The sequence below is a fragment of the Protopterus annectens genome, chromosome 6.part0 (genome assembly GCF_019279795.1).
Source record: "Protopterus annectens isolate FY-2018-M chromosome 6.part0, PAN1.0, whole genome shotgun sequence".
Lineage (NCBI taxonomy): Eukaryota > Metazoa > Chordata > Ceratodontiformes > Protopteridae > Protopterus > Protopterus annectens.
The window spans coordinates 828,575,553-828,596,433 of NC_056737.1; positions in this window are offsets into that span (position 1 = coordinate 828,575,553).

Here is a 20,881-nt window from a genome sequence, read left to right on the forward strand (position 1 = left end):
TCCTTTTGTGCTTTCCATAGATTGCTGTGTGACATAATATTAGTCTGTACCATTAACCCTTTTAACACTGCAGAAACCTCCTCAGCGTTCCTGTAGTACACTACATCTATAATGATGGCAAAGAAGGCATAAGTCCCATATGCCTTCTTGCACTATGCCAAACCAGCCGCTTTAGTATTTTCTGCTGCTTTCTTATAAATAGCAAACAGCCATACTGACATGTTATCCTTTACACAAACCCTTGAACAAAGGTTAGTGTGTGTTATGACACACCTTTCTACATCAGTTGTTTTGAACTCTATGTAGTTACTTTCCTCTGTATTTTTGCATTGTCTGCCATTATCACTCAAATTATTCATTGACATGGACCATTTTCTCATTGCTTAGCTCTTTTAAAATACTTGTATTTGATCAGTCATTCATCTGTGGATGTAATGTCCTCCTAAACAGCTATATATATATATATATATATATATATATATATATATATATATAATAATAATTAGTTTGACTTTCGAGCTCTGAATATGCCTGTGTTGACTTGACTTTGTACTGGAACCAAAAGAAACTCCTGTAGCTGTCAGGAAACCTCATACCAGAACCCTTCTCACAGTATTTTAGTTGTTCAGGTGCCAGAAACGTACATACAGCTGTGTATTAACTAGATAATAACTGTGTTTTGTACTCAACAGCTTCATGTTTGCACAGTAAACAGTCTAGTTCCTCCTGCCTCAAATGTATCTAAGTTTAAAACACATTACTGTTTTTGTACACAAATGCCAAGCTGAAAAGCCACACTTCTGACATCAAGTTAGACTTAAGAAATACATTGTTTAGATAATGAATGATATTTTCAAAGCCTATTGATTCTCCAGGCAGGCCTGTTAAGCCATGACATATGAATTGCCAGTGCAATCTCCTGATCATTTACCTGGTTTGGCTAAAGTGTTTTCTGCTTTCTTACATAAGCTTGACTGGCAACATCAGCCATGGCTAACTGGTACTTCTCTGCTGTAACAGTAAAATAATCCCTTTGCATCTTGCTTAGCATTTCATTTGGATGAGACAAGCCTTCTCCAGTGGAAGATGAAATTGTGGTGTCATGCAGATATACTGCTGCGTACCCACCAGTAATAGTTAACACTTGATTTACCCAGAATAGTATGACTTTTATTTCAAAAGACTTCTCTGATAATGATGAAGGCTGACTGTTTCCTAGCTTTGATTGCTGATCTGGTCTGCCAATCAAAGCTGTAGTCGAGGAAATACTACCCCAGCTATACCTAAATGATATCCTTCAATCAGAGTTCAGGAGCAAAAAAAAACTAATAATAGATATTATGCAGCAATGCAGACACAATGCAGGTAGTCTCAAATTAAGCAGTGGTGATTCACATTTTGGCTGCTTAAATGTTACCAACACTGCTTGCATACTGATCAACGGTCATGCTAAACCTGAGTATACCAGTGAAGGTCCATGTCACTAAGCGGGCATCTGACTTCATGGCAGCACTATCACCATGACAGTCCATATAAAATCTAGCAAAACTATCTATTTTTAGCATAAGGGCTATGGCTGTGACCTAGGAACTGTGAGAGATCTGGACTCTTCCCATGGCTAGATGTACTCCACCTCTTTACTAATGTCTTTTAGGACTCTGTCACCTCACATTCTGTCCTTATGTATACTTCTGCCTCTGTGTCTGACACTCAACAATGAATCAAAACCTGCTATAATATTCTCTCAAGTCTTGAATTTATTCATTGTATGATTATATTCACAGCTTAACTGCTTCCAGCAACTCCAGAAGAAATTTTTCTTTGTCTGTTCTCACTTCTGGACCACACACACTATAAGCACAGTATTAGCTCTGTTGGAGTAACACACACTATAAGCACAGTATCATCTCTGTTGGAGTAACGCACACTATAAGCACAGTATCAGCTGTGTTGGAGTAACACACACTATAAGCACAGTATTGGCTGTGTTGGAGTAACACACACTATAAGCACAGTATCAGCTGTGTTGGAGTAACACACACTATAAGCACAGTATCGGCTGTGTTGGAGTAACACACACTATAAGCACAGTATCAGCTGTGTTGGAGTAACACGCACTATAAGCACAGTATCAGCTTGTTGGAGTAACACACACTATAAGCACAGTAGCGGTTGTGTTGGAGTAACACACACTATAAGCACAGTATCAGCTCTGTTGGAGTACCATACACTATAAGCACAGTATCATCTCTGTTGGAATAACACACACTATAAGCACAGTATCAGCTGTGTTGGAGTAACACACACTATAAGCACAGTATTGGCTGTGTTGGAGTAACACACACTATAAGCACAGTATCAGCTGTGTTGGAGTAACACACGCTATAAGCACAGTATCAACTGTGTTGGAGTAACACACACTATAAGCACAGTATCAGCTGAGTTGGAGTAACACACACTATAAGCACAGTATCGGCTATGTTGGAGTAATACACACTATAAGCACAGTATCGGCTGTGTTGGAGTAATACTCACTACAAGCACAGTATTGGCTGTGTTGGAGTAACACACACTATAAGCACAGTATCAGCTGTGTTGGAGCAACACACACTATAAGCACAGTATCGGGTATGTCGGAGTAACACACACTATAAGCACAGTATCGGGTGTGTTGGAGTAACACACTCTATAAGCACAGTATTGGCTGTGTTGGAGTAACACACACTAAAAGCACAGTATCAACTGTATTGGAGTAACACACACTATAAGCACAGTATCAGCTGTGTTGGAGTAACTCACACTATAAGCACAGTATCAGCTGTGTCGGAGTTACACACACTAGAAGCACAGTATCAGCTGTATTGGAGTAACACACACTATAAGCACAGTATCGGCTGTGTTGGAGTAACTCACATTATAAGCACAGTATCAGCTGTGTCGGAGTTACACACACTATAAGCACAGTATCAGCTGTGTTGGAGTAACACACACTATAAGCACAGTATCAGCTGTGTTGGAGTAACACACACTATAAGCACAGTATCAGCTGTGTTGGAGTAACACACACTATAAGCACAGTATCAGCTGTGTTGGAGTAACACACACTATAAGCACAGTATCGGCTGTGTTGGGGTAACTCACACTATAAGCACAGTATCGGCTGTGTTCGAGTAACACACACTATAAGCACAATATCGGCTGTGTTGGAGTAACACACACTATAAGCACAGTATCGGCTGTGTTGGGGTAACTCACACTATAAGCACAGTATCAGCTGTATTGGAGTAACACACACTATAAGCACAGTATCAACTGTGTTGGAGTAAAACACACTATAAGCACAGTATCAGCTGTGTTGGAGTAACACACACTATAAGCACAGTATCGGCTGTGTTGGAGTAACACACACTATAAGCACAGTATCAGCTGTGTTGGAGTAACACACACTATAAGCACAGTATCGGCTGTGTTGGAGTAACACACACTATAAGCACAGTATCAGCTGTTTTGGAGTAACACACACTATAAGCACAGTATTGGCTGTGTTGGGGTAACTCACACTATAAGCACAGTATCGGCTGTGTTGGAGTAACACACACTATAAGCACAGTATCGGCTGTGTTGGAGTAACACACACTAGAAGCACAGTATCAGCTGTATTGGAGTAACACACACTATAAGCACAGTATCGGCTGTGTTGGAGTAATCCACACTATAAGCACAGTATCAGCTGTGTTGGAGTAACACACACTATAAGCACAGTATCGGCTGTGTTGGGGTAACTCACACTATAAGCACAGTATCGGCTGTGTAAGCTATCGGCATATTGATGTGATATATTTTCTGAATCTATCTCATGCTGGTCATAATTTGTCTTTATCCTGTACACAGTCCTGCTCATGAAGCTCACAAACTATTATTGATTTATCACTTTTTTTATTGATTTAATTTATTTAAGATTTTGATGACAGTGTAGTAGCCCCATTTGGCAGAGATCATTTACAAAGAAGTATGGAAAGAAAGCTCCAACAGGGAAATTGCATATTCACTCCTACATTTTTATAAACAATGGAAATATCCTTTGATGTATTTCATACCACCAAATATACACATTTTTAATTATTAAGGTCATGGTTAGAACAATGTTTACACATTGTGGATTGCGATATATTTTTTTTTTCATTTCACCTGGTATGATTAAAATGGACTCAATACATATCTGGTAAGTAAGAGCTGTTTGCCATACCAAGGTTACTGATACAGCTCAGCAGCTGGTAAAGCTTTTTTGTGGAGTAGCTAGTGCAGAAAAAGCTTCTCAGAAAGTAATAAGGGATTCAAGACTCATAGATGCATGTAAGAGAAACAGATCTTTGTATAGGATTAGGTTATTTTATGATACATGCAGTAAAAGTACAACAGCAGACTGTCAAAGTTAAGTCAAGAGCTTGGGATGGTGCTCAGCCGTACTGCAGTCATGCAGGCTTGAAAACAATTAGGACAATTAAGGGTATCACTATGCAGTCATTTCAGACAAGATCTGTATAGATTATGATTTATTCCCCTCTGAAATTATTCAAAATAATTCAGCAAAGTGCAGTAAAACACATGAATATAGTAAGCAAAGCAATTCTCTCTTGTGCATCTTGCTCTGGATTGCTCTCTCAGATTTTGTTTAAATTTTTCAACATTAAATTGCAGTTCCCTTACACTGAAGAAAGAACAGTAAAAAATAAATTAATCAGAAATAGATGAGAATACCCATATATGAACAAACTAATTTTCTTTTCAACAAAAAGGGCAACACTTTCATCTGAAGTTGTAGCCTTTTCCAGTCCATCCAGCTTAAAGAATTCAACACCTTGTTCATGATTACGGGCACTCTCTGTAAATCTGACCTACTATAGCACCTACTCATGCAAACTGCAGTCACTCAGCATTAAAACAAATACCATCTCCTGGACGACTTCAGCTACCTAGCTATAGACTGGGAAACATACAATCACTAGTGTGCAAGCCCAGATATTCTTGGACTTTGTTAACACAAATATTCTGGACCAAACTAGTCGGAGAACCAACTAAGGGAAACAACAACCTTGACCTCATCCTCACAAATATGGAGGAACTATGCTCCACCCCTTAAGTTACAGCCTCACTCATCAGGTCTGACCACAAAGCAGTCTCTTTCAAAATAAATCTATATCTTTGCTGTCTATGGAACTTTCATAACTTTCTCCATGGCAAACTTCCTACTTCCGCGTGATACCCTGGCAAGTTTCAAATCCACTTCACAGCCAGAAATCTCTACTGATTACACAGAAATGTACACCACTAACATATATCAGTATGTAAACAACTAAACAGAAACAGCTGTACCCAGTAGAAACAGGTGCAGGATGAACCATAAAAGCAGACCCACATGCTATAACCACAATATCAATAAGCTTTATAAAAAGTAGAAAATTATGGGCAAAAATAAAAAATGCAACATCCAGCATGTTAGAAATCCCATCATTAAATTAAATAAGTAGCTCAGGAGTCTAATTAAAACCATCAATGTCACATATGAGGCATAAATGACCACCCAGGCCAAGGATAACCACAAGGTTTTCCTTGGCTATGTCCATAATCTCAAACGTATTATGCAGCAGTGTGTTGAGCTAATTGCGAATGACTACACCTATTCTGAGGCTGAAGATATAGTAAACCTGCTGGCTGATAAATTCACCTCCATCTTCACCCCCCCCCCCCCATCACCTCCAAGTATCTGACAAGAAATATCAAAACCAGTATGCATCCAGCTATCATGCAGGACCAAGTCTTGGAAGCTCTGTCAAAAGACAAAAATACTGCATCTATGGCTCCTGACAATATCTATAAGGACGTATCATGAGCAAAATGAAGTATGACTTATCTATACCCCTAACAACACTGTCAACCTCAGCCTCCTTCAGGCTTCTTACCAAGCAAATAGAGAAAAGTAGCAGTCATACTCCTGCACAAGGGAGGATAATCCACCAACTCAGGTAAATACCAACCCATAAGTGTGACCAGCCTCATTTGTAAAGCCATGGAAAGACTTCTGAAATGAATTAATCAATAAGGACATAGGAAAGCTCCAAACACCAGACCCATCCCAGTCATCAAAGGCATGTCATGCTTATTTAACCAAGGGAACTGTTCGAAAGAGTCATCAAAGGAATAGATAATGTCAAGATGGCACGCATTACCTGCCTACTACACCTAGATGATGCTTTTGACACAATACATGATGTTGATCTCTGCCTAACATATAAAGCTATGTCAAACCCAAAGCTGTTGGGCATGCTGCACCTAAAGAAATCCAAATCCCTCTGAGCTACACGCTCTAGGGACCTAAACCTTGTCACCACAATAAACAGAACATGCTGGAGGGATAGATTCCTGTCCCAGAGATTTCCCATACTCTGGAACAGGCTACCCATCTATGTCAAGCAAAGTTCTTCATTAGCACTCTTCAAGAAAATTCTTGATGAGTGGATGGGAAATAGAAAATACACCCCGGGGATCACTTCTGTGTCTCTGCTCGACAGTGGCACAGGAAAATAACTTTCTTGGGTGGCATAAGCCAGGGAACCTTGTTGGCTAGGCTTAAGTAGGCCCTTGGGCCAATAGCCTAGTACCTACCTATGAACCTATGAACAATATCCCACTCAGGCATTGTAGAGTGTGCATAATAGGAAATTTAAAGGAGCCAGGGAAAGTAACTAGAAGAAACAAAACTGCAGGAAAGAGCAGAAACTGTAGCTTGGAAATGGTGGAAATGTTTAGGAGAGTTATTGATTCCCTGGTACCCAATATAGCCAGTTAATTTCAGGAGATGTGAATATTACACTAAATAATAAAGAATATGGTGCACTGACTCAAGTAGGCCTAATAGGGAGTAACAGTTTATTTTCTCAGAAAATGCTATGTCCAGAAGCAGTGGGGTATCCCACCATCCAAATTCGACTCAATAAAAGATCATTTTAAAGTTTGCACAAGGCCTCAGTTTCTCTTCTTTGAAATTAAAAAAAAAGGAGACAAACAGAGAAACAGAATAAACAGATAAGAGACTGGAGGAAGGGTGCAACAGAAGCTGGAGAAGAGGGAAGGAAAAGATATTGGAGAGATACTCAGGTGGAGTGGCAGGGGTTTAGCTCATACATGATTGGTGTCTGCAGGGCAACAGAAAGCATCAGAAGAAATATGACAGCTAAACATAGTAATGGTTAGCCGGTCAGGTGGTAAAGCACAGATAGGCTATGACAGATGGACCATCAAGGGCCAGGAGACAATATGAGGTGGAAGAGTAGGAAGTGGGCAGGCAGTTAAAAGGGGGACATAGGCAAAACTAGTCAGGAATGTACAGCCAAGTAGCACACCAGACAGAAAGATGGCAGTTAGAAGCAAAGAAATTGATAATACGCAGGAAGTAAAGATGGATGAGAAGGATGTATCCAGGAAAAATGATATCATCAGCAATAGGAAACCAGGATGGAAGAACATTGAGAGGCAGCATTGATAGCTGATGTGGGAAAACAGAACCAGTAGTGACAAGGCAAAAGACAAACCAGAGGATATCTGCAGAGAAGAGGAGCACTCGAGTGGAGGGGAGAAAACTAAATCTGCAGATATTTATCTTGTTTAGGAGAAATAAATCTGCAGTTACTTCATTTGGGACCTGTACTGCAGTATCTCTTCTGTGGGCAGCTTTTATTGAAGTATACTTTCCACTTGCTTTGTGACACTTGCAATAATTCTTCTGCTTTCTGGAAACAAACATTTACTTTTTTTGCTACAGTTTAGAGTGTGGCCTGTGTGTGTAGATTGCATGTGTCTTGAAAACTTAACTAGTTTGGTCATCCTTTTCAGAAGGAAGCAGTCAAGCAGAAGAGGTGATTAGGAGAGTGAGTATATAAAGACAGGGTAAGCAGCTCTAGTACACAATATTAGAAGACACTGAGGTGAGCACCAAGGAGTGGTAGAACAGAGCAAGGGCTCAATGCTATGGTAACATTCTCAGATGTATTATTTACGCCAAAAATTAATTGTGTGAGGAAGGAGAGGATTAAGCATTTCAAGTGCTGGTGCAGAGAGTGAGGGAGAGAACATGAGTTAGTAGCAGAGATGAGGAGACAGTTTAGGAAGATAACAGTAGCGAGATACTCATGGAGAATCTGGGATGATGATGAGTATTTAGTAGGGATAGGATGGGATAGGATTCTTCACAGCCTCTATGAATTGCATTGATAGTCTGGAAAGGCACATTGGGATGATTATGCCTTTAAACTGAGATGGAGTACAAAAAGGTAACAAAATGAAGATGTTGTTAGTGTGGAAATAGGAAGTAGGAACAGAGAATAGCAAACTGCCAGGAAACAGAATGAAGGATTAGAAGAATATATAAGGAGTATAGCAGAAAGGGACACGTAAGAAAAATATCAAGAATGATAGATAATAAAGGCAAACAAAATGAGAGGGGAAGTGTAGAGGAAGAAGTGATGAACGTAGCAGAAGCAGTCAGGAGGGACATTAAGGCAGTGAAGAAGAACAGAAACATCAGAGAGGGGTAAATGGACCAGGTAAGAAATGGGGAAAACATTAAAGAAACTGCATAACGGATGAAGTGAAAGACACAGAAAAAAAGGTCGAGAAATAGCAAAAATGGAAGAGAAAAATGAGTGGAAGTACAGGAAACGTCTTAAGAGTGGGAAAAGGGTCAGGATAGCATTCAGCAATTCCAGAAGCATAGGAAGTAAGATGGGAAGCTGAATGCACTAATAATCCAGTCAGTTCAGCATGCTAATGACACCCAGACTTTTCATACACTTCAACTCTTATTCATTTCTTCCTCTTAGAAGTATAGAAAGTCCTGCTGAGTCATGAACAGCTAGTACTGCTTCAGAAGAAATCTTAACATGGTATTCCCCTGACAGACACTCTAGGCCAGTAAACAAATTAGAATAACTCTGTAAAATATTAACAGTATCTTGACTGCTCTGTTTCATAACTAGCACAGAGGTGCTAATTAATGTATTCTTTGCATTACACTTGCTAATGCTATCAGAACAGTTAGCATTTCAGGAATGGTCCGGAAACTTCCTACAGGAAATTTTTTTGTCACTGTCTCTGTGAACATTCACGCTGTGCTTTTTCATTCATACTCTCAGACTGTAGAACTTTAGAAACATTAATACAGTAATACAACATGTAATTATGTGATTTTCTTGTAGTAATACTGCTTATTTATATTGTTACCAAAAGTAAGATGACCTAGAAATGTATACCATCATGTGTAAACAAATGTTACTGTAGCTACTGTTTGTATATACTTTTTTTACTTATGACTAATGTATCCAGAGCTTTTATCCTGGGGCCTCACTTGAAAAGAGGTTACGTGTTGCCAAATTGGACTTTCCTAGTAAACAGATACTAATAAATACATAAATAAATAAATAAATAAATAAATAAATGAACGAATAAATAAATAAACAAACAAATAGATTACATTTGCATTCATAAATATGCTGCTTCTTGCATAAACCTGTGAATCATACTGTGTCTGTACAACATAAACCCTTTTAATCATGCAAGGTTTCTCACAGTCATTATGACCTAATATAGTTGTCTGATTTTTATCTGATTTTTCAAAAGACACTGTCTGGAACATTAGTTTGTATTTTCTGCTTTGGGCTCACAATTAAACAAAATCTGACCAAACAACTTTTTTTTCTATGACACAGAAGAGTACATGGGGTGTTGTACACAGCAGTAGGCATTTTCAATGATTTAAAAGTAGCTTCTAATGGGATACTGCATCCATCTCTTTTGTTTAGCTTATATGTGATATTTCTTCCTTCCATCACAAATTTTTTCAGGCCTAAAATTATTTACAATACCAATTCTATTTCCTGAAGACTGAACTGCTTTCACATTACTCGGTTCAATTATACCCATGGATATTTGTAACATATTCTGCTATTTTGCATCAGCAACATGTAAAAGCTACTGCAAATATTTAGTTTCACTTTTACAAAATTATTATGATCTCCATAAAGTATCTATATTTGTAGTAGTATATCCTCAGTGGTGCAGCGGTAGCATTGTTGCCTCACAGCAAGAGGTTCTCCCATTCGATTCTCGGCTGGAGTGCAGGGAGTGTATGGAGTCTGCATTTCTGCCCCGCAGTTGGGTTGGCATTCGATAGACATGAGTAAATGGGCGTGCCTTCGTTGAAGGTTGGATGTCGGACTGGCACCTTGGCGTTCGTGAAAATCTACTGCCAATCATTAGCAGACCGGAGTTCCGTTGTGGCGACCCCTAACTGGGAAAAGCCAAAAGATAAACATTTGTTTATAGTGTATTGATCTCAGTTCGATTAAATACTCTGTCTCTGTGGTATGCTTTGTCATTCCTGTAATCTCACCACGTGTAACAGTTGTGGAGTCTGACTGGATTTTATTACAAGAGGGATCCATCTTGCAAGCCATGCAATTGCCGGTAGCTTCATGTGTACTTTTTTACTTGGATCAAACAGTTCAGCATTCCTGTCTTTCAGTACTTTGGGTTCAATGTTATGAACATTTTGACAAGTCAAGTTCTAACATTGGCACTTTATTTTACTTATGTATTTATTTGTTTGTTTTTATCCATTTGGTTTTATTTCATCCTTATATCCTCATGCAGGCATAACCTTTGTTCTGCACACTTCCAGTTTTTCAAACTTTTAAACTGAATAGTTGAAAGTTCTTTCACTCTCCATGCATCTACTGTTTTACCATCTGATTCTCTTAACTACTGAGGTAACGTTATAACTTTACAGCATTTTTACTGCTGTTGTACTATTGCTCTTGCTGCCAACGCAGACATTATAGTGCGTTCCTTATGCGGATCCTGTTTTTTAGATGTTGTCCGCTCACAAGAATTGTTTTTAGTAACTATTGACTAGTTATTGACCTCCTTTCCTAATCGCTACATTGTTAGATCATTTAGTAAACATTATTCAGCAGAATACTGTCTTTTTGTAGGACTGACAACTTTTTTTAGAGATTTGTAAAAACTCTCTTAAAGCATACTGCCATATACTTAAGTAGCCTCTTTAACATGGACTACTAAATAGTGGCAGAACTACCTGAGACGTCGAAAGGACGTGCTCTGTTACTCAATCACGGCAGTTACGGGCACTAAAAGGAATCATAGCCTTCTGATAACGCTACAAAGGGTACCATTTATGGTGTTACATATCTAACTGTGTTTAGGTAACTTTTTGCTTACTAAGTTATTACTGCTGTGCATTATTTATTAGCTGCTTGTTTTACAGAAAGTCACATGTTTGATAGAGCTACAGCTAAAATGAATTATTGTTAACACCTGTATCTGCATAACATCTTTACTTGCTCTCTAAATTAATACTCTTTGCCTTACTTCCTTTCTCTCTCTCTCTTACCAGCACCCTGTTCCAGCCTGTCTGTGCACCAAACACCTGTATATCCCCAGCCAGAATCTTTGGAACATTAGGGCTAACTAAGGACATTACCTTACAACTATCAAAGGAACCTGTCCTTTGGAAAGACATTGAAAGTATGTATTTGATGCTGTAACTGATAAACTCAACTGAAATACATATTAAAGCATTAGTAGGTTCCCAGATAGGCTAGCCAGCAGCCACCCCCCCCTTCTCTTCTTTCTTGTACTTCATCCTTACCTCCTTTAGATATCTTTTTCACCCAAAATACTTCATCCTCACTCCCCTTTAGACCCTCCACTCTAGCAGGATACATCTCCACTGCCACACACTGCCTGACTACCAGGACACCTTCTGTACTGTATTTTCCACCCTATTTCTGTATCCTTACCCCCATAACTTTCTGTTCCACTTTCCCTGACTTCACTTCTCACGAGTAACTCCTCTATCCTACCCAGTACTATTTCACTTACTCCCCACTTATCATACTTTCTCCTCAGACTCTCTACTGTTGAACTCACCTTCACCTTTACTCCTGTTTCTCTCTTCCTGCCTGATTGTTTTTCTGCAACTGGTCGTCTTGTTCTTCCCCGCTCCGTTCGCTACGCTCACTCCGCTCCCCTCCCTACCCCCAATTCCCACCCACCCCCAGGGGTCCTAACTATATACTTACTTAGACACACCCCCAATTAGACAACTACCATTCATCACTTCATATACATCTACCAATCAACTCCTCAAGCCTATAACCACACCCTCTCTCCAAAATCCTACCTAAAATACCTATCCCTACCACTACATACCATACAGTCCTACAACTTTACTACTACCACCCTCTACAACAACATGCCTTTAACACTCAACGCAATCTTTCCTATTGTCCTCCTTAACATCCTACTCTACTACCACACACTTACCTCCTATGAATATCTTAACCTGAACCAAACTCTTACATTAGCCAAACATACTACTACAACATGTCTTCTACCCAACCAAACACATATTAATATACTATCTACCTCTCCCTACCTCCCACCTCTCTACCATAAAGTACACCATTACAAGTATACAACCTCCAAACGGTTCTATCTAACACCATTCAAATACACTAAAGTCTTTCAATCCCCACAAACACTTTTACTTATACATGGGGACATCCACCCCAATCCCGGTCCCAATACCCTCCTCAATCACACTCCTTCAAACCAAACCACTAACTATTCCAATTCACCCTTCTACACTGACTCTCTCTCTATTGCTCACCTAAATATTCGTAGCATTAACAACAAAGTCACACAGCTCCATGCCTTAATTGATTTCTACGCCTTTGATATCCTCTGTCTCACTGAAACCTGGCTTAAACCCAGTACCAAAGACAACGAATTCACTCCCCCAGGCTACAACACCTTAAGGCAGGATTGCCTTAATAAAAAGGGCGGAGGAGTGGCCCTCCTATTCAAATCCCAACTTAAGGTAGCCTTAATTGACTCCTTACCTCCCTCCCCAGCAAATGCTGAAATACTTTGTACCAAACTCCACATCAATAAATCCAAGGCTATAAACATAATATGCTCCTACATCCCCCCAGGCAATAACATTAATACCCTAGAAACTATCCTAAGCTGGGCTTCCTGTAGCTTTCCCCAGGAAACCATAATCTTAGGTGACTTTAATATTGACTGGTACTCCTGCATATCCCCCACACCTACCACTCACCTTAACCTCTTTAACTTTCATCAAACCATCAACTCCCCTACTAGAATACATAAATCCACCCACAAACAAACCATTCTAGACTGGATACTGACCAACAACAATCCCCTCTCCTATAAAACAGGAATACTCCCTGACAATATTAGCGACCACCTCCCTACCTTTATTACTAAACAAAAATTCAACAATCCCAAGCCAACTACTTATCGAACCAAATATAACAAAACTGAATTCAACCTAACATCCTTTCAAAATGAACTTAAGGAATATAACTGGTCAACGCTAAAATACCTCCCCATAGATGACGCAGTAACCCACTTCAACAATACCTTCCTACAAATTCTCAACCAGCATGCCCCTTCCCGCTTAGTCAGAGTCAGTTCCAAAGCAGCCCCATGGCTCTCTAAAACTACTAAACAAACTATGCAAGCTAGGAATAAATTATGGAAGAAATGGAGATCCACAAAAACCCTATTGACCATCAAAACTTCAAACACCTCAGAAACAAAACAAAGAAACTTACCTATCTGGATAAGAAAAACTACCACTTTCAATATCAACAAAACCAAAATCAAAACCCAAAACAATTTTGGTCAGGAATAAACAAACTACTCCATCCAGGCAACACCAAAACACCTACCCCAGCTAGCTTAGCACAAACACAACCTAACATAATAGCCGACACTTTCAACAACTTCTTCTCTGAAACTGTCACCTCTCTTGCAAGCACCATGACCCCCCCATCCCTCCAAATTACCCCCACTCAAAACAGTACCCACACGCTAAAGTTTAATACCGTATCAACAACCTACATACGTAAACTACTATCGAAACTCAAACCTTGCACCCCCTCTGCTGACAAACTACCAGCCGAATATCTACAACTAGCTGCAACTGAAATAGCCTACCCAGTCTCCATCTTAATAAACAGAACTATAACTGAATCCAAAATCCCATCCTGCTGGAAAATCTCCCATATTATTCCCCTCCATAAAGGAGGAAACTCCAATGAACTCTCCAATTTTCGACCTATTGCCCTTCTATCTCCTCTATCCAAAATAATGGAACGCTGCATTCACCATCAACTTCTACATTATCTCTTGAATAACAACTTGCTTGTGGACTCTCAACATGGTTTTAGACCACACCACAGTACCTCTACCGCCCTTCTCTCCTTCACTGACACTATCAATAAAAACCGCAATAACAACCTGTTCTCCTCTGCACTATTCTTGGACCTCTCAAAAGCATTTGATATGGTCAACCATCAACTTCTCCTTGATACCTTAAAATCCCTCTCACTGGATTCACAAGCTTTACAATGGTTCGACTCATACTTGACTAATAGAAAACAAGCTGTCCTCTGGGACAGCCATCTATCCTCTCAACTCCCAGTTACTATTGGCGTTCCACAAGGATCCATCCTAGGTCCCCTACTTTTCTCAATTTTCATAAATAACCTGCCCACTTCCCTCCCTACATCCACTTGTATACAGTATGCAGATGATTCCACTCTCATCTGCTCTGCCTCTTCCCCAGCAGAACTCCACTCTGCTACCCAATTGGTCTTCACTGCAGCAGAAAAATGGTTTCAACACATCTGTCTCCTCCTAAATCCCAAAAACAAAACTACTACTCTTCACCCCAACCTTTAAATCCACCCCAATTACTTTTCCATTGCATCCTGTAATGGCACTATCATCAAACCTGACTATTGCACCAAACTGCTGGGTGTCACCATAGATAATCAGCTAAATTTTGACCATCACATTGATTTAACTATCAAGACAGTCAATAAAAAAATTGGTGCCTTGTACAGACTTAAGCCCTTTCTTACAGCTACTTCCTGAGTGGCTCTAGCCCAAACTCACCTTATTTCTACATTACTGTATGCCTCTCCTTCCTTTATCAACATATCTAAAGCTAATCTGGAAAAACTAAATAATGCCTACCACAGTATAGCCAGATTTGCCACTGGCTCTCCATTCCAAACTCATCACTGTCATAACTTAAAGAAACTAAACTGGCTTGAACTCCCAAACCTAATACTCCTACAACAACTGATCATCACTTTTAAAATTCTACATTACCCTCCAACACACCCATACTAAACAAAATCATCACTCCTTATAAAAATCTCACTACACTCAGATCAGCCAACAAGCTCCTAGTTACCACAATAAAATCTCATAATAAATCTGGGGATTCCCTATTTGCAAACACTATCGGTTCTTACTGGAATAAACTCCCAGCAGAGCTGACCTCCCTAGCCTCATGTCACCTTTTCAAAAAACAAATGAAAACTCACCTATTAATTCATTGGCTATGTCCGTGCTCCAATCCCGACTGAACTCAAGTACCTTATTACTCACTCTACTCTGCTCCTGAGTACTTTTGCTCCCCTGTACTAACCTTCACTGACTTCCACAGCCCCCTTTTCCGTACCATCACTCTTTTTCAAATTTCTGTTTGCATCCCCCTCTGACTTTCTGTTTTTTTCTGTCTCTTGCTCATTTTAGCTGAGCTCCTATTATACTGCTACATTTACATTTCATCAATATCTTTACCTCCTCCTCTCCTTCTACAACTGGCTATTCCCTTGACCTACTTAGTCCGTAATACTTGTACCTAATAATTACTGTACTTTTCCTCTTTCAGTTTACTTTATTTTCTCCCTTTTCCTTAACAATAACTACATTTACTACCCTGTTTCTCTAGCAACCTGCATACTTAACACTGTATAATACTTGTTTCTCTAGCAACCTGCATACTTAACATTGTATAATATTTAAGTTTAGCAATACCTGTTTTTGTTGTCACGACCAGTTACTACTGATATTTTTTTTAACTTTATTTGTAGTATCTAAGACTTGAGCTTATTCTCCTCATCCCCTTGTCTGAACTTTGTTTGTCATTTATTTAGACTAGTCCATGAAAACCATATATGTAATTGTTTTTCACCTGAGTACATTATGTTATTTGTTTGTTTGTTTTTATTTAGTTACTTCCTAATCTGTAGTGTCTTAGTCTGATAGTGGAGCTTTTCTCCTCGGGCCTCTGCTGAAAATGGACATGTATCCAGCCAGACTAGCCCGGTTAACAAATGTAAAATAAATAAAAAATAAAAATAAATTAACTAACTACATCTGATTTCTGAACTGATCATTTTGATACCACAAAAGTTCTGCTACCAGGGAATCTGTGCCAAACTCACAGATATTTTTTCTGTGATAAAGTTCAGTCAAATAACATTCTGCTGACCACTGAACCCTTTGATTTCTGGTGAAAAAGAAATGCTTTACAAATAGTAGATTTTTCTGTGGCCGGGTCTCCATTGTATCTTTTAGCTTCTCTGGTGCTGCTTAATAGCTGGAAGTCTTTCCCATTGTCTACCATCTTTATTGAAAAAAACATGTAACAGATTAGTAACTTGATAGTTATAGTGTTACGTTCTCTTTAATCATTCTCTCTCTTTTTATGAAATAGTGCCTTAATTTTGTATATGTTCGTTACCCTGTAATCTTAACAGTAACACAGTAACTGTTAAGCTTCGGTTTCAATCCAGTTGTACAAGACTGAACATATATTCAAGTCTGCCAACTCATTTCTGACTCAAGAAGATTATTCAACTCCCCATCAAGACTGCCAGTATCTTAAAATGGTTTCTTGGTGTTCTACCTGTTGCTGCCTTGCAGGGTGTCTGATTAAGATGCTTGACAGTTTCTTTTTTATGACATTCTGGATAAAGTAAAATGCTTTGCTCAGAAAGTTAAAGACCATTTCTAAACAAATGCAATAGTCAGGTTTACCATGTATTATTAATGCATTCAGCCCTTCTTCTTCTTCCTCTTTCGGCTTTTCCCGGTTAGGAGTCGCCACAACGGATCACCTGTCCGCTCTATAATGCCATTTTTATATATTTCCAGTTCACACCCATAGCACCTTATTGTGTCCAGAGCTTTTTTAGTCTGGCTTCTTTAATTAAGCAACTTACCAGCTAATAATAGGCAGTATTATAAAGTGTAAGGAGTGACTAAAAAATTATGCTAAGATTGTTAATCTAGAATTTGCTGCAGTAACTTATTATTCATATTTTCATATTTATGTTCATAGTTTCTTAACTGAGAGCCCAATATGCTATTGGAGATAGTTATGATGTAATATGCCATGGTGGGAGACAGGAAAACGCATTGTCAGTTTCCATTTATATCACAATATACCTGAGATTTTGCTAGTTGTTTTTTAGTAGTTTTGAAAATAAGCAATATTTCCCTTTGTACTTAATATTTCAAAAACCAAGGGACTTACAACTGTTGCAAGACATGAGATGAAACCTTAGATGTCCTTGAAGAAAATTATTTTTGACATTGATATTTGCATTGTAAGTTGTACATTTTGAGAGATATTCAGTGTTGTTTATATTGTTAATTATACAATAAAGCATATGTTTTCCTATTACTGTAAATATCTTAATACACATGTATTCGTAGTAGAATTTGCTGTCATGGAAAAGTGTAAGTCTGGTTAACAAAAATTTTATAACAAAATATGTTTAGGTTGTAGAGTTTGCAAGATATGATAATCTGTTTCTGAAAGTTTAGCAAAAAATATAATTTGGGGTTCCTGTGTATTATAACATTTTATAGTATTTATAGAAAGACTATGACTGTACTGTTATCACTATCAAGAATGCTTCATACTGATAACATTGTTATTTATGCAATTTTTAATAACTTTTACTATCCACGAAATGCTTTCATTTATCTTATGCTTTTTGAATTTACTTTTCAGAAAAAGCTCTGGAATGTAGGTTGTGTGTAGGCTACTAGGGGCGTGACATTTCTCACTATATAGGTGGTAATGAGTTAAACTCCAATTTATTGTTCATTCCCAAGCATTAAACATAACATTTTTATATATCCCTGATTTTGCCTACCAATAAAAAGCATTAGTAATATATTATTGTTAACAAACTTTACATGCTTAAAAGTGGTAATAATATGCTTTCTGAACTTTGCAAATACTATCAAATCACATTATCATCAAGCAACATATGAAAAAACCTCCTTCAAATATACACAGTTATGGTGCCTGTGTTTACCATACAAGATGAAATATTTATATTTCAATGTTTCTATATCAGTCTTTTGAATAGTTTGTCTCAGTAGTTCACCTATTTCAATTTAAGAAATAATGCCAAACTCAGGTTAAATTTACCATAAAACCTCTTCCTAAAAACTGAGTAACTTCTTCAAGTGCTTTCTAAACAAATACAATATTTAATTTTACCAATCAGATTCAGGTCTATATTATAACATCGAAGTCTAAAAACTTTGAATGTTATAATATCGAACCCATTCAATCGAAACACCAGAAAACTGAACAGTCAGAATGGCGAATGTTTTCCCAGGGAAAAAAATTTGCTGTTCCAACAAACATACACACAACTCAAGCAGACCAAAATAAATAATCCACACACATACACTTCACGAAACCCTACAGTAAACCAGACATACATCACTAGATATCCACTTACCTTAACCCAACCCTAATCCTAAGGTTCCTACCGTACACTCACCTTACCCACTCCCTAACCCTAACTTACCTACCCCACCCTAACCCTCACGTCCACACAATCGCACATTTACCTGACCCGCACCCTAACCCTAACTCACCTAACCCATGCCCAGTCGCACACTCACCTTCATTCGCACACTTACCTTAACCCGGTCCATAACCTTCTCTCCACAGTTGAGGAAATAGTGAAGCTGCAGAAACGGCCCACTGAATACTTTCCCTAGAAAAGTATTCGGTGTTCTGCAGCTTCACTATTTCAAGCGTTCGCTCTACTGGGTTCGATATTATAACATTTGAAGTTTTCAGACTTCGATGTTATAATATAGACCCTCAGATTTTAGCTATATATTTCATCTCAAACATCAAACATAGCATTTTCAAATACACTTTTGAAGAAATTCAGAAAGGCATATTAAGATGTGAAAGTCTTGTACTGGAAGGTTTCTACACCTGATTTAGAGACCAGTCATTCACTGAGGTTTTCTCCTTGTGGGGGCCTTAGCACAGACAGCAGTCTCACTGGAGAATTTGCATGCCAATGTGATAGTCTTGATGAGTTAGCCATGTGCTCATCCCAAAAATATTCACAGCTCTTGATTTACCCAGCTGAGTGATTCAGGGCCATTTACTCTAGGAAGAAAAAGTAAATGTTGTCAAAAGTTGACAGTCAGGCATTCACTTTTATGGGAATACTCACGGTACAGGTAAGTACAGGGAAGCCATGGGGGTGGAGGCATGTTTGTGCATGAATGTTTTTGAACAGGTGTACATGCATGTCTGTAGAGATATGAACGAGACTGAATGAATGTGTGTGGTTATATAATATGGGGTTAAGTGGAAGATGCCAAGTGTGTGTGTGTGTGTGTGTGTGTGTGTGTGTGTGTGTGTGTGTGTGTGTGTGTGTGTGTGTGTGTGTGTGTGTGTGTGTGTGTGTGTGTGTGTGTGTGTGTGTGTGTGTGTGTGTGTGTGTGTGTGTGTGTTTGTTTGTGTGTATGTTTGCATGTCTGTGTGTATCTGTGTTGCAACATGCATGCGGATGAGTGGGTGGGTGTTTCCATGAGAGTGAACAAGTGTGGGAGAGCTTGTTGGTGCATGAGTGGATACATGTATTAGGGGGATGTGTAGGAGTGTGTAGGTGCACGTGCACGTGTGTGTGTGTGTGTGTGTGTGTGTGTGTGTGTGTGTGTGTGTGTGTGTGTGTGTGTGTGTGTGTGTGTGTGTGTGTGTGTGAGAAGGGCATGGGCATCTGAATGTGTGTCTTTGTGTATGTAAGGGATGCCATACTAATGCAATGATTGGCTGCTAGGGAGAACACTAATACTGTCAAGTCTGACACCATAGTATTTGATTCAGAGACATGTTTATGAGCCACTACTGAGCTGTTTCTCAATGCAGCTTTACTATGTCTCTGAATCTTAATTTCTTTCCTTTCCCTAATTAACCAACCTGAACTGGGTAATTAGCATGAGAAGGGAGAAGCTCTCTGAATCTTTGGGCTTGTTTTTTTCTAACTTATGAGGATTAATAAAAGTATCATAGTTAACAAATCTTTCAAACCTGAAAGAGAAAAGTGTATTTCTAGCTTTGTGGGCACTGTCAATTTAGTATATTCAGAATTCATTAATTATCCAGTTGATAGACTATCAATTCCATGTGCATATGAATGGTCAGGTTCATATAGTTCTCACGTTATTGCACATTCACATGCATTTGTTTCCCCTGCATCTCAAAGCATTAATAATGCTCCTTAAATTTGCTTATCCTTCATTTCCAGTTTATAGACTTGTAAGAAACACTAATTTATTTTCAGACTTTGCAAATGCTATCAAATCATTAAATTCAAGAAGGATTAATTAATAAATTTAGTATTTGTATTGTTTTACATCCACACCTGCATCTTACTTTATTATTAATGCTCCCTAAATTAACTTATCCTACAAGCACCACTTTAAATAAAAGTAAAATGGATGTGACGTAATTCAAACTTTGCATGAATCTCCAAGGCTTTAATGTTAACATTCTTATGTCAGTCCAGTTTAATAGTCCAGTCTTCAATAAATATTTACCCAGTCTTCTGTCCCTTTCTGAATCTTTCATCCATATTCCATT